The sequence below is a fragment of the Cervus elaphus genome, chromosome 25 (assembly GCF_910594005.1).
Source record: "Cervus elaphus chromosome 25, mCerEla1.1, whole genome shotgun sequence".
Taxonomy (NCBI): Eukaryota; Metazoa; Chordata; class Mammalia; order Artiodactyla; family Cervidae; genus Cervus; species Cervus elaphus.
In genome coordinates, this window is record NC_057839.1 from 24,270,684 (window position 1) to 24,286,997 (window position 16,314).

General features: G+C 39.5%; 1 long non-coding RNA gene across 1 annotated transcript in view; it reads right to left on the minus strand.

Annotated features, from left to right (window-relative positions):
* Positions 1 to 16,314, minus strand: part of LOC122683954 — a 250,525-nt gene that overhangs the window by 39,183 nt on the left and 195,028 nt on the right. The window contains exon 3 of the long non-coding RNA XR_006337876.1: positions 886 to 956. This is a non-coding gene — a long non-coding RNA (uncharacterized LOC122683954). The remainder of the gene's footprint in view (positions 1 to 885; positions 957 to 16,314) is intronic.

A 16,314-nucleotide genomic window follows, 5' to 3' on the forward strand; every position in this document is an offset into this window, starting at 1 on the left:
TAAGCCCCAAAGATGACAATGCAGGGCTGGGAATGCACTCCTTGCAGGGTGACTGGCTTGTTAAATCTTGGGTTACAGCTTGTTTATTTTAACAATGACTTTGGTCTATAAGCCCTTAGTCCTGTTTTTTTTCATAACCTTGCAGGGGTCTTGGATTCCTAATTTGCAAGTATAAAAATGAGAAGCAATTTGCACATGGCAGGTGTCTGGACAAATGTTCTCTATTATCTACATAAACCAGATGCTCAGTGATTTGAACTAAGCTGAATAGAACACACACTGTTCATTCCCAAGCTGGCCTCATACTCCTACAGAGACCCTGAGTTTTGCAAAGACTCTTCCATAGCTTTTATCGATTACAGGGAAACCACTGTCAAAAAATAATGACTTTTCTTGATGATGTGCTGCTGGCTGTAATGGTTGGACTATCCAGTAGAATTCAGTGGCCTCAGACCTTTCTTGTGATGCTCAATACATGCCCTCAGGAAGACAGACTTAGAATACAGACACTAAAGCCAGGTTTACCCACCACATCAAAGCAGACCTTTTTGATTTTATTTGAACTGATTGACAAGAGAAAGAGTACTAGCACTTATTAACACACCTGCCATAGACAGAACATTCTCTTAGGAGCTCAAGACACGTTATTTCATTTCCACAACTGATCGAGTCATAAAATAGCCAATCTAATTTGATCATGAAATTTAATTTTTTTCTATTAAACAAATTAGACTGTGTTTGGCTCATATTTTTATTTAGAAGAATACGCTGTTCTGACAGCAGAAATTGAAACAGAATTCAGTTCTTCCATGACTGAATGCATTCACAGCCTTACCTCTTTGGTTTTACACTTGCACTCTCACATTCATTCACAAGAAAAATTACCTTCTGGCCTAGATCTTCATGCAGGGCAAGGGATGCTGTAGAGTTGTGAAGGGACATGAGGATGAGCAAGCCTGGAAGACAAAGATCAGAAGCTGGGTTCAACCTGTGTCTGATTAGTCCCACAGATAGATACATGCAGTCCCCTCCAACATGGAGGGGAGTCCACCATCAGGCATAGGCACGGGATACCAGCAATTTTTAGAATCTGCAGGGGGGACTCAGATGGGTATCAGGATATCCAAGTAGGACAGAAAAGGCATGAGAGAAAGAGAATAAGAGTATTCAGACCAGATCCCAGCATGCTGAGATCTGGATCAGACAGAAGGAGCCACATGGAGAGGCAGGAGTCAGAAAGCACCTGTGCTGGAGGGGAAGGGTCAGAGCATAAATCATAAGAGTGGAAATCCCCACTGAGCATCTCAAAGACCTGAGTGATGTCACAGAATAGCCTCTCTCACTAGATAACACTAATCAACTTGGGCGCCTGTTCAAGTAGATCCACCAGTTATGATCTGGATTGGATGGAGCTTGGCAATGGTGCTTGGGAGGTCTGTATCAGAAGAAATATTAAAGAGGGATGTTTCCTAATGGTAACCATGATTTACTGGCACAGAGTTCTCCTGCTGCTGAAGAGTTGGCATGCTGCAAGTTCATTCTAGGAAGATCAACATATTGATGCCCTTCCTGGGCATATCTGGTAAACAGCTGCTTACATCTGGGTAATGTCACTTTACATCAATGCTGGAGCATATACTGCTCTAGACCAGAGCTTCTCAAACTTTAATGTGCACAGAAATCATCTGAGATCTTTGGTAAAGTCCAGATTCTGATTCAGTAGGTCTGGGTGGATCTGAGAATACTCATCTCCAACAAATTCTCAGGAATTTCTGATGTTGCTAGTCCTGGGTCCACACTGAAAGTAGCAAGGCCCTAGATTAAGGACAGGGGCCATAGTTTCTTTCTGTCAACAACTCTTATTAATAAAAATTCAATAACAAGCCCCACAAAACTGGCATCTGAAAGAATACAGATCTTCATTTTCTTGGTGATTTGTATATTTGGATAATTGCTTACACTAAAATTCTAATGTAAGGATCCCTTCATATTGCAAATAAACATTTCTTTCTTTTCTTTTTTGTTCTTTTTTTGTTTACGCTGGTCATGTCTTCAGATGCCAGAATTCTAAGCCTATGCAAAATGCTAAGAACATAAATTCCAGAAAGAATTAAATGTCTCAGACAATAAAAAATCTGCCTACCATGCAGGAGACCTGGGGTTCAATCTCTGGGTTGGGAAGATCCTCTGGAGGAGGGCACAGCAACCCATTCCAGTATTCTTGCCTGGAGAACCCCATGGACAGAGAATCCTGGCATGCTGCAGTCCATGGGGTCGAAAAGAGTTGGATGTGACTGAGTGACTAGCACACACAAACACACATAAATTCTAGAATCAGACTGACTCCTCACACTACCTGTGTGACCTTGGGCAGTTTGCTTAAACTCTCTGAGCCTCAGAGTAAAGATAAAATAAAGCTAATCACAGTACATCAAAGGGATGTTATGAAATGTGTTATTCTTAAGTGCATTTATAACAGTGCATGGCACATGACAATAGTTATTTAGTATTTGTTGATTTAATATAAATATATATACAAAATTTAAAACAGTATGTGCACAAAATCTAGCATATAAGTAGCATGATTTAGTGCATCCCATATGATCCTTTAAAAACCCTATAAAGGATTTTTCATCTCTGTTGGGCATACTGGAAAATGAGAAGAACAGAGAGGTATAAAAAGTGACCCACAATCTTGGAACCCAGATTACTTGAAATTCTCAGAGGAGAGAAGAAGATGGAACTTAACTAATCGAGGCACATATACATACTGATAAAGCATCAATATCCCACAGGAATGAGCATTAAAGGTGGAATAATTTAGACTTCGATTAATTTATTGGAGTCTGACGACTAATAACTTTAAACTGTCTTGTAGGGACTGTGAGGAGATATTCCATCCTTCTGAGCAGAAATGAGGTTTCTCCTGAAGTGAACAGATGTTGCCTCTTGTAATAATCCTAAAAATTCTGAAACCTAGAACAGAAATGGAAGACTAGAGAGGCAAGTCTTAAAATGAGATGAGGGGATTAAAACCCTCCTCCTTCTGTAGCTGAGAGTCATTATGCTTGCACTCCCATGTCTGGAGAGACGCAGGGCCCTGCCAGCCTTTCTGAGCGAGCTGTGCCTGGAGTGTGGAGACAGACTGGTAACGCGACAGGGCACCAGGCCAGAAAGAGAGCAGGATGAGTTATTCTTGGTGTTGAGCTTCCTTTCTACTACTGCAGTCTTTAATAAAGACACAGCTACACTTAAGCAGCCTGAACTCTGTCTTCCATCAGGAGCTGAGAGGAAGGCTTGGGAAATAGGAGGTAAGAGTGATGCTGGCAGCAGCAGAGGCCAGGAGAGAAGAGCCGTGTCCCGAGGAGAGAGACGTGGTGAGCATAGTGGCAGCTGGTGGAGGCAGAGGGACATGGCCAGAAGAACACAAAGGAACCACGCAGACTAGCCAAGGAACACATTTGTGCAGGACTAATTTCCAGCAAAAAAAAAAAAAAAAGTCAGAGGTCTATCATTTCATCATGAATTGGGTTAGGCATGCATGAAATCAGGGAGAATATCAGGACTAGATGTTGAGTTTCCTCATCTCCAGGCTACTACTATTTCCAGTATATCACAGGACAAGCATATGCATGTATCCTGAAGGATGATCTACATACATTATAATCTATAGAAAAACTCTATATGTTTTACTGATTTTCCACATTTTAATCTAGATGTTTAACATAGCCTGGAATTTCAAAGGTTATCAGACAGTTGTTTTGCTTTGTTCGTATGTTTCTTTTCAAAGACAAGGCACAACCAATGTTGACTAAATTGGTCCTGATCAAAAAGAAAAAGAAATTCATAATTATATGGTCAGGAACAAGTTCTAATGAACGAGAGCATCTATAAATTATTTGGGTGGAATTACATGGGGATCTCAAAGACTATAAAAGAATAATTTCCAGTATGACAGGAAAGCACTGGGTTAGGACAAGTAACATCATCTGAGCCGGCCACTCATGACCTGCGAAACCTTGGAGGAGCCATTGATTCTCATCCTCTGAGCCTCTTCAGCTCTTCATGTCTTCCATGGGGATAATAACCCAGGTTGCTTACCACAGGGGTACCACTGGCCCACGGCATACCTCTGTGAAAGTGAGAAGACTATATCCCCTCTGAGCTTACCCAACCAGTGCAGGTACATAATTTAGTGTGCATTGCATGGACCAGGCTTCAGGCCCCATATGTACCCTCAAGCAGGGGCTCATACGCTGTGAGCCAACTTGAACATTCAAGAACTGTGGTCATGGCCGATCTCACAAGATGATGGTGAGGATGAGACGAGGGTATTTTGCTAAATGTAAAGGCAACATAAACGTAAGAGAATGCGTAAGCTTCAGTTCAGTTCAGTCACTCAGTTGTATCCGACTCTTTGCAACCCCATGAACTGCAGCACGCCAGGCCTCCCTGTCCATCACCAACTCCCAGAGTCCACCCAAACCCATGTCCATCGAGTAGATGATGCCATCCAACCATGTTATCCTCTGTCGTCCCCTTCTCCTCCTGCCCTCAATCTTTCCCAGCATCAGGGTCTCTTCCAGTGAGTCAGCTCTCCACATCAGGTGGCCAAAGTATTGGAGTTTCAGCTTCAACATCAGTCCTTCCGGTGAACACCCAGGACTGATCTCCTTCAGGATGGACTGGTTGGATCTCCTTGCAGTCCAAGGGACTCTCAAGAGTCTTCTCCAACACCACAGTTCAAAAGCAACAATTCTTCGGCACTCAGCTTTCTTTGTAGTCCAACTCTCACATCCATATATGACCACTGGAAAAACCATAGCCTTGACTAGATGGACCTTTGCTGGCAAAGTAATGTCTCTGCTTTTTAATATGTTGTCTAGGTTGGTCATAACTTTCCTTCCAAGGAGTAAGTGTCTTTTAATTTCATGGCTGCAGTCACCATCTGCAGTGATTCTGGAGCCCAGAAAAATAAAGTCTGACAGTGTTTCCACTGTTTCCCCATCTATTTGCCATGAAATGATGGGACCAAATGCCATGATCTTAGTTTTCTGAATGTTGAGCTTTAAGCCAACTTTTTCACTCTCCTCTTTCACTTTCATCAAGAGGCTCTTTAGTTCTTCTTCACTTTCTGCCATAAGGGTGGTGTCATCTGCGTATCTGAGGTAACTGATATTTCTCCCAGCAATCTTGATTCCAGTTGTGCTTCTTCCAGCCCAGTGTTTCTCATTTAAGTTAAATAACCAGGGTGACAATATAAAGCCTTTACATACCCCTTTTCCTATTTGGAACAAGTCTATTGTTCCATGTCCAGTTCTAACTGTTGCTTCCTGACCTGCATACAGGTTTCTCAAGAGGCAGGTCAGGTGGTCTGGTATGCCCATCTCTTTCAGAATTTTCCACAGTTTATTGTGATCCACACAGTCAAAGGCTTTGGCATAGTCCGTAAAGCAGAAATAGATGTTTTTCTGGAATTCCCTTGCTTTTTTGATGATCCAGTGGATGTTGGCAGTTTGATCTCTGGTTCTTCTGCCTTTTCTAAAACCAGCTTGAACATCTGGAAGTTCATGGTTCATGTATTGCTGAAGCCTGGCTTGGAGAATTTTGAGCATTACTTTACTAGCATGTGAGATGAGTGCAATTGTACAGTAGTTTGATCATTCTTTGGCATTGCCTTTCTTTGGGATTGGAATGAAAACTGACCTTTTCCAGTCCTGTGGCCATTGCTGATGCATAAAGCATAAGCTTAAATGTAATCAAAAGCTGGCTTTCAAACAAGAAATATAGAAAGATTCCATGCATGAGGATTTCTCAACAATTTAAAATCAAGAGACACAAATTACAAGGTATGTACATACACATCAGTAACAGAATATTTATTAGGTATGTGGTTCTTAACCAGAATGAAGAACCAGAGGCACCTGAAGTCTATTTAAAAAGACACATTGAGGGTTCTATCTCTGGAGGCTTCTGAATTGGGAGGTCTGAGAGTCTGTAACCTTCTTATTTATAAAGCACCCAAGGTTTTCTTTGATGTACACCCTTGCTTGAGCATCACAAGCTTAGAAAATTTAAGCCTAGTAGCTAATTTAGGTATTTTTAAGCCACATTCACTTTTTTTTTGGCCTGAATTATCCAGAGAGCCTTCAAATGAAAAGGAAAACATATGGCATAAAGAAGAATAATAATAAAAACTAAAGAAGATGCTGTGTTCTCCATAAAAATAATCAGTGGGGATATTGTTGATGTGGATATAAGTTGATGGCTCATAAGATATTTATAGAATGTATATTCCAAAGTATACAACACATGGTATAAAGTCTCTTGACACTGTCCCACCCACTGGGCTATCACTGCAAAAAGCCTAATCTTGTTCCCTACATGTTAAGAGTCTGTTAAGATGCAATGGAAATCTCAGATGAGCATGTCCAGCATCAAATCGGACATCCAGTGAGGTCATCATGAATCATATCAAAGTAAACAATCAATAATCATTCTGTTTTTATATACATCCAGAATCATCAAATGCGAAGGCAGTAATTTAAACACAAACATTTCAGTAGTTTGAACCACTATAAACTAAGTCATTTATTAAAGCACAAACATTTCTTCTTTCCCCTTAGATTCAATTAAGGTATTTAGCCACAGTCTTCCATCTCCTTAGCTGCTCTGTATGTCAGGAAGGCTAACAGATAGTACTGAGTACCTGTTTTAAGGTATCATTAGCACCATTGGCAGGGAAGGTATATAATTCTGTACAAAATTGAATGGACTCATGTCAGTCTACAAGAAGAAGCTAGTGGATTTCCCTAGGCTGACATATTAAAGCATTGCATGTAGGATATAAATATTCTACTTTTATAAATTCTCTGTAATTATGTTTAATTATCACAGAAACGTAAAGGGGAGGAAATAAACTAGACAAATGGCCAGGGACTCTAGATTTTGAATTGACATTTTACTGTTTCCAACCTCACTAAAGAGACACTGTCTTTAGATTATTAACACCTAATCAATGAAGAAATCAGCTTGGAATCTGAGCCTAAAATACTTTGGAAAAAAAGTAATTCATACATGATTGACTCTGACATGTGGAGCCTTTTTATATAATGGATTTGTAAAGTAACAATAACCAAAGACAAGATTAGAAAAATGAGTTTCTGGTTGCCATGGCAATTCAGGCAGTGTACTACCACCCACTCCAACAGCAACACTTAAATGATGAACATAAAGACAGAGAGCGGAGCCCACACAGAAGTGGGTGTCAAAAGCTAAGAAGTTAAACTGTAGATACTGTAGAGGTGATGGAACCCTTAGTAGAGTTACAGAGGAAGTAACCATTACATAATGGGGAAATTTTCTTGAAGTAGATCTCAGTCTGCTAAAATCAAGACGGTTCATAAGTGCCCATATCTTACCCTAGTCTTCTTATTTAGTTGCTAAGTTGTGTCAGACTCTTTTGCAACCCCAGGAACTGTAGCCCGCCAGGATCCTCTATCCATGGAATTCTCCAAGCAAGAATACTGGAGTAGGTTGCCATTTCCTTCTTCAGGGACTCCAGGACCCAGGGGTTGAACCTGCATCTCCTGTATTGACAGGCTTTCCTGGTAGCTCAGCTGGTGAAGAATCAACCTGTAACACAGGAGACCCTGGTTCAATTCCTGGGTCGGGAAGATGTTCTGGAGAAGGGATAAGCTATCGACTCCAGTATTTTTGGGCTTCCCTGGCGAGTCAGATGATAAAGAATCTGCCTGTAGTGAAGGAGACCTGGGTTTGATCCCTGGGTTGGGAAGATCCCTTGGAGGAGGGCATGGCAACCACTCCAGTATTCTTGCCTGGAGAATCCCCATGGACAGAGGAGCCTGGAGGGCTACAGTCCATGGGGTTGCGAAAAGTCAGACACGACTGAGCGACTAAGCAGAGTGCTGCTCCTGCATTGCCCGGGGGTTCTTTACCAATGAGCCACCAGGGTCGCCACCAGCTACCCTACATGAGTGAAGACTAAATTGTCACTCCTATGCCAGCAAGCAGTTGCCCTGACAATTTTGTAGAGTGCTTGTCAGAGGAAAGAGAAAGTTTTAGGTCCTAATCGTCATGTAATTGAATGGTAGTAGGTAGGTAGAACACATATTGAAAGCTATTAAAAGAAAAGCTAATGGAAATGTTCTATTTTAAATTTTGAATTCTGAGACATGAATATAGTACCTCTTTGTGTTATGATGAGACAGGCCCACTTACCAGGAGTCCACAATATACAGGTAAAGTAGAGGTATAAGGTACATTTCATTGAGTATTGAAAAAACTATTCTAAGATTTATCATTAATTATATGATAGAAAAAAATACTGCTAACATTATCAATTTAAAACATCTTCATTACAGAGATACTATTTACAGTGTGGAAAGTTATTTCTTAGAAGTGATGAAACATGGTATATATCTCACGTTCATCTGTAACCATTCTTGTACTATAATTTAGTTCATTCATTCATTTAGTCAATAAATATTTTTAGTACTTCTAATAAGACAGCTACTTCGGCAAAGTGACAATTTTATATTGTCTGTCAATAGTATTGCTATTTTTAAAGTCCTGAGAGAAGGATCTCATTGAGTGAACTCCCTGACAACTGTGAAAAAGATCCTGGGATTCAAAATGAACACATGATACAAGTAACTCAGTAAGGTGTCTTTCTGGCTTGTGTGTCAGCATACACTTGAATATAATAAAAATGATATATTTTTCAAGTTATAAATGTTAGTGTCAAAGCCTAAAGTTCATATGTACTTATCACTTATCTGCAACTTACATACTATCAACCAAAAGTTTACTTATAAATCAATGTGTTTCCTATAAAACAATGACAGATTTTGGATGGGGCTCAGGCCAGTTCAAAAATGCCATTTAATTCACAGCTATTAATAGATAAATTATCACACTCTCATTTCATTTCAGACCACAATAGTCTTCCCTGACACAGGATGGCATCTCCTTCTTCACATCCCAGAGCATCTGCACACAACCCCACACATCCTCCTCTTAGTGGTGATGGCAAAATCACCTCTCAGTGGCCTCAGAACATTCTGGAGAAGCTCTGGGATCCACTTATCAGAGTAACAGCAGTATTTCTGGAGGTGTCAAACCAGTTGTAGAGATACGCAATGGAACATCCACTTCTAAGTTCAGGATGTTCCTCAATGGGGTTTTCAAGAAGAGAAAATCAAGATTCAACTGGACCATGAGCTAGATTCTATGTTCAACCACATTCCAGGTTTAAGCACTCTTTGCCTCAGCTCAAGAAAGGTGGGGAGAATATATTTCTTCCCTGACCCTGTGAAATAAATATGTAATTCTTTACTGAAAGCCAGAAATCTGGAGTCAGAAGACTGAGCTGGCTGAGAGGATTCCTAGCAATAGGGCTTTAGGCAAGATCCTCACCCTTTCTGAGCCTGTGTTGTGACTTCTAATTATGAGGTTCAAAGGACTGTGACATACAGATGTACATCAGTTGTACAGTTGTGACAAAAAGTAAAAATGCTAATCTTTACTTTCATAAAAATTCTACAATATACTAAATTGTTATTGGCATAATATAGGTGGTGGAAATAGGGGTGTTCAACTTGGCATATGCTTAGCATTTTTCATAATAAACTGTTGAGAAATAGAGCAAATATCATTGAAAAACTGTGACCCTCTGGCTGGGGTAAGATCTCTACCTCAGTCTCTCTAGCATCAAGAAATGTAAAGGCTCGGAGATTTTACTTTACTGCAAGTTAACAGATCAGGTGCTCACTGCCCCCTGGATGCTGTAAGAAGACAAGAGTCCTGACTCAGAGACAAAAGACATTATCATTCACAAAAGCACCAGCAGGTGTACCAGCTCCTCAGGCCCCAATGACCACAGGGTGACGGAAGGAGGGCCAGGCGATGCCTGCTGAGGCTGGGGGCCGTGCTGCAGCAGAGGAAGCCCAAGCTTGGGGGCCTGCCTCTCTTCTAGCAAGCAGTAAGCCGGCCTGACTTTTGCCCCAGGGCCTTTGTTTCAGTGGAGGGTGAACCCACCCATACTTTGTTTCAGGAGGAGACACCATCCCAGATTATTCTTCCAAGGTTATTTGCCCTTCAACACCTTTGAAAAACTAGTCTGAGACAAAAATCATCAGGACCTCTGCCTGTAAGCCACACAGGAGCATACTGTCTCCAAACACTTAATATGTAGAAAATACAGATTAAAAAATCTAACAAGCAGTATAATAGTAACGGCTATCATTTAAGTTAGAAGTAAAATGCAGACATTATGCTAGGCATTTGATGTTGACCATAACATTTTTAAAAATAATTTTACTTATTTCTTTACTTATTTTTGGCTGTGCTGGGTCTTTGTTGCTCCGAGGGCTTTTCTCTAGTTATGGTGAGCAGGTGCCACTGTCTAGTTGTGATGGGTGGGCTTCCCATTGCAGTGGCTATTCTTGTTGCTGAGCGCAGGCTTTAGGGTGTGTGGCCTCAGTAGTTGCAGTGCTGGGGCACTAGAGCACAGGCTCTGTAGTTATGGCACATAGGCTTAGTTGCTCCGAGGTATGCGGGATCTTTCCAGATCAGGGACTGAATCCATGTCTCCTGCATTGGCAGGCGGATTCTTTATCACTGAGCTACCAGGGAAGCCTTGATTACAAGATTTAATTGGCACAAAAAAGAGGTGGCTACTTTTCCTACCCTCATCTTTCAAATGAAGAAAATGAAGCCATTATTCAAGTAAGTCATGAAATTAGAAGACATAATATTACTAATCAGTGGAAGTAGAATTTGAACACAAACTCTATGCTTTTAATCATCAAGCTTAACACTTTTAAAATATATACTACAAACTCTTACCCCTGCATATACCTCATCACTTTGCAATTAATTGTCTATGTATCTGTCTTTCCCACTGGACTAAATTCTTAAGATCAGGTAAGACATTCTTAGTTCTTTTATTTTTAAAGCTTTAACAGTACATGGCTAGTGTATACTACATATTCAAACACTGTTAGTTAAAAAATAAATGCTTTTAGTTAGCCTTCAGAAAATGATTCTCAGAATAAGGTGAAGGTACTTCTTGTGCTTTTTCATATTCTATTCTGAGGATATCATGTATTTTCAGATGAATATTCATGATATGCTCTAAAATAAGTAAAACATTTTTATTCTTATTTTTAAGATAAACTCCAGATTGGGGCATTTATAACATAACATAAAATGGTCTTTCCTGACAAATTTTTTAAATCCTTATTCTGGAAACATCTTCAGCTAAATTTTTAAGGTATTTAAAGCATGAATTTGTGAATGTTCTAACTAGATTAGAATATAGTGGTTGAATATTAGTGTAGCAAGGACCCTTAGAAGTCAGCTGCTGTTGTTGTTTAGTCGCTAAATCGTATCTGACTCTTTTGCAACCCCATGGACTGTAGCCCGCCAGCTACTTTGTCCATGGCATCTTCCAGGCAAGAATAGTAGAGTGGGTTGCCATTTCTTTTTCCAGGGCATCTTCCTGATGTAGGGACTGACTCCTGCATTGCAGGCAGAATCTTAACTGCTGAGCCACCTGGGAAACCCCTAGAAGATAACTAAACCACTCCTCAAAAAAAAGAAAAAAAAAAAAAGAACAGAGAAATCAGTTCTCTAAAGAAAGTCCGATATATTATACATAAGAAAGTCCAATACGTAAGAAGATCAAAGTGGAGGTTCCAGTTAAAGTGGAAGTAAGACATATGGAAAGTGAAAGTGAAGTCGCTCAGTCGTGTCTGACCCTTTGCAACCCCATGGACTGTAGTCTACCAGGCTCTCCATCCTTGGGATTTTCCAGGCAAGAATACTGGAGTGGGTTGCCATTCCCTTCTCCAAATGTGAAAGTGAAGTCGCTCAGTCATGTCTGACTCTTTGCAGCCCTATGGACTGTAGTCAATTATTTTCTGTTCCCTACTGAGTGGTCTTTTTCAGGTTACCAGGAACCCAAAGGTTTCTGAGGAACACAGCTGAGATTGGTTGATTTAGTTCATTCTTCTCATTTTTGGATTATAATACTTAAGACCTACAGTAGCTCATCTAAAATTTTTAATGGCTGCTCTTTAGTAAAATTTCAGATTTTCAGTCTATTTTCAAATTCCCATTCTACCTCCTTTTCTTACAAAATTGTGGTTAATGTCCAAGAGTTCTGAACACATTAGTACCATTTTTTTGGTGAGCTTCCCTGGTGGATCACTTAGTAAAGGATCTGCCTGCAATGCAGGAGACACAGGTTCAATCCCTGGGTCAAGAAGATCCCATGGAGAAGGAAATGGCAACCCACTCCAGTATTCTTGCCTGGGAAATTCCACGGACAGAGGAGTCTGGTGGGCTAAAGTTCATGGATTTGAAAGAGTCAAACACAACTTAGCGACTAAACCACCACCTCAGAACTAACTGTGACACATTGAAGTATTGTTGAGAATGACTGTTCTTGGGACTGATTTCCAAATCTCTCAAGGCTACAGGCCTGAAACACATGCAGTGATACAGTGAGTATTAAAGAAAGAAAAAAAAATTTTGCTTCTAATAATACACATATATAAAAACAACAGTCTTGCTCTATTGGACTGAGTATTCAGGCTGCCCAAACATACCCTGTATATTATTTATTTTGTATGGGATTTCCTCAGATAAATAAGAGTAATATCATTATACCATGTGAGTGAAGAATAAATGACATATCAACAATGCCTACAGCAACCACATTCTATGATAAATACACATTGCCTTGAATTCAGGTGATTTGAATAAGTTCCATCAATATGACCATCACAAAGGCAAAGCAAATCACTGGGCTTCCATTTGTATCCACCCATTGTTATTGCCATTTGAGTATTTTACTCTCATTGTCAATTAATTGACACATTTTATTAAGCCTCTATTATATGTCAGATCCTGCCTACATATGGTGATATTATGGGAGATGAGTCAAACACCAAACTCTTTCCAGAGCCATTGGGGAAGAAAGTCAAGAAAATAGGCAAATATAATGTATTGTGAGATAATCTAAGATGAGATAATCTAAGAAAGGAGGACTGATGATTACTGTGGAGGTGTAAGGAAGAAAGATTTGACTTAGACATGAGAAATCACTGAAGGCTTCACAGAGAAGTAATCTAAATGAAAACCAGAAGCTCCTGATAATCTGGCCTTTGGGTATGTTTCTCTGACTGCCAGCAGTCTCTTCTCTCTACTCGTCGTTGACCCAGTTCTTACCATCACTTAGGTTTCAGTTTAAGTGTCTCTTTGGGGATACTTATTCTCCTAAACTAAATGTGTGCGTTTTCAGTTCTAAGACACTACTGACACTTTTCATGATCTCTTCTTTCTCTCTCTCTGCAATTGGCCTGGAGGCCCATAAGGGTAAGGATTATGTTTATTTTGTTGTAATTTATTTAGGTTTGGGGGTGGTCAGGTAAAAGGATGAGAAAGCAGCAGATCCTTTTTTAGACTATCTTCTAATGGAAAACGCTGCTATTTTCTTTTCCATTTCCCAAAAGTTAAGGTTGGCTTGCAAAAGTTATTAAACAACAAACTAACTGTGAAATGTCAACCCTTATTCTACACTGTCCCTGTTCAGAGCATCACATGAAGACTCCAATGTGATTTAAATGGCTTTCTGATTTTGGTAGTTCATTGCAAAAAGGAGTTTGAAAGTTGGTGTGTACTATTAACAATTGCTTGCCCATGTTCTACCTGAGATGCCATGATTGTTTCTGAAAAATATCTTTTTATAAGCTGGATACAGAAAAAAGAGAGAGAATTGAGAATATTGGGAAAGAAATGGTTGAGCTGATGGAATATGAATCCTTCTGCTACCACTACCAGACAGCAATCACAGAGCATTACAGGGGGCTTATAAGTGGGATAAAAATGAGACTCTAGGTCTCAGGGTTGTTAAAGAACATGTGTGGGTAAGGTAAGTGAATATAAGATCTGTATATACATCTTGACATGTTGAATTTAAGATTACAATTAAAGGTAAAGAAGTTAAAAAACAGACTTGGAACCATAATGAGGCCCCAGGATAGACATAGGTGTGGATTGGCTCAAATGAGGAGGAGGTGAGATAATAGAGATGTCAAGAAGAGATTGAGAAATTGGATATTGATCAAGTTATCCATGCAGAGACAAGTTAAGAAGAGGGGAATGATGCAAGTTAAAGCAAAGAGGAGGAGCATAAAATTACACAACATGTCATTAGTTTCAGATCAGTAGGGGTTTTGTACAGAACAAAAGGAAAACACTGATCTGAAAGTAATGCTGGGGTACAAGGACTTCACCAAGACCTCCTCTAAATGGGTTGAATGGCAGTATTCAAAAAGATATGCCCATGCCCTAATTCTCAGAGTTTGTATTACCTTATTTGAAAAAGATAAAATTAAGTTAAAAATCTTGAGATGAGGAGATCATCTGGATTCTATAAGCCAATGGGAAAAAATAGAAATAACCTGGCAAAAAAAAAATAGGTGAAACTCATGAACAGAAGAGATAGAATGAAGGCCAATATTTATATTAAAAGTACTCACTTCAATAGAAATCAGATGCAAAAAAAGATAATTTTATGGCAAAATTTTAAAGTCTAATAATTTTGAATGTTAGCCAAATGTGGATGATAGAAAATCTTATACACAGTTGGTAGGAAAATAAACTGATTAACCACTGGAAAATAAATTGGCTGTCTTAAGTTAAACATTGTATACTCTTCTAGAAATTCTTCATAATCTTCTAGAAATTCTACTTCTAGAGAAACTCTTGCACATGTCTCAGGAAATAATGCAGGAAAGTTTATAATATCATGATTAAACAAAGAAGAAGAAGAATTAAGTGGTATGTCTATACCACTGAATATTATACAGCAGTGAAAGTAAATAAACCACAACTACACTCATCCATGGATTAGTTGGTTGGTTGTTTTGCTCAACTGCATCCTTCTCAACAAGGCCTTTCATGAACAACCCTTTAAAGACTGCCATCTACCTTTACCTTAGCACTCCAGATTCTTCTAGTCCTAGTCTTTGTTTCCTTATCAGTTATCACCTTCTAACATATGATGTAATTTACATATCTATTATACCTATTGTTTATTGCCTATCTCCTCCCAGTAGAACATAAGCTCTATGAGAATAGGAATCCTTATTCGGTTTTTGTGATGTACATCAAGCACATGACAGAGGAGCTGGCATACAGTCTACATTCAATAAATACTTATTGAATAATGAATGAATGTGGGTTGATCTTTAAAATGTAATATTTAGTAGAATAAAAAACAACTCAAGGAAGAATATCAAATTATAATCAAACAAAACTAAATTTGTTGTTTGAGAACACAAATTTATGTGATAAATCTGAAAAGAAAATCTGAAAAGCAAGGGTACAATTAAAAGAAACTCAGTGTACAAGGCAGGGGTAGATAACAAGAAGAACACAGAGGGCTTTCATTATGCTTGTAATAGTCTATGTGGGAGCAACGAAGTTAATGTCATTGCTATGCTTCACAAGGTGTTTACATTATATGTACTCTTTTTCTAAAAATCTATCAAGTGATACATAAATCTTTATATACATAAAAGAAAAAAGTAGAAGTTAACATTAAAAATGGCATATGGGAAATAGATGGGGAGACAGAGGAAACAGTGTCAGACTTTATTTTTGGGGGCTCCAAAATCACTGCAGATGGTGACTGCAGCCATGAAATTAAAAGACACTTACTCCTTGGAAGGAAAGTTATGACCAACCTAGACAGCATATTAAAAAGCAGAGACATTGCTTTGCCAACAAAGGTCCATCTAGTCAAGGCTATGGTTTTTCCAGTGGTCATGTATGGATGTGAGAGTTGGACTGTGAAGAAAGCTGAGTGCCAAAAAATTGATGCTTTTGAACTATAGTGTTAGTCTTATAGAGAAGACTCTTGAGAGTCCCTTGGACTGCAAGGAGATCCAACCAGCCCATCTTAAAGGAGATCAGTCCTGGGTGTTCATTGGAAGGACTGATGCTGAAGCTGAAACTCCAGTACTTTGGCCACCTCATGCAAAGAGTTGACTCATTAGAAAAGATCCTGATTCTGGGAGGGCTTGGGGGCAGGAGGAGAAGGAGATGACAGAGGATGAGATGGCTGGATGGCATCACCGACTCGATGGGCATGAATTTGAGTAAACTCCGGGAGTTGGTGATGGACAGGGAGGCCTGGAGTGCTGCGATTCATGGGGTCACAAAGAGTCGGACACGACTGAGCGACTGAACTGAACTGAACTGAGGGGTAGAAGACAACAG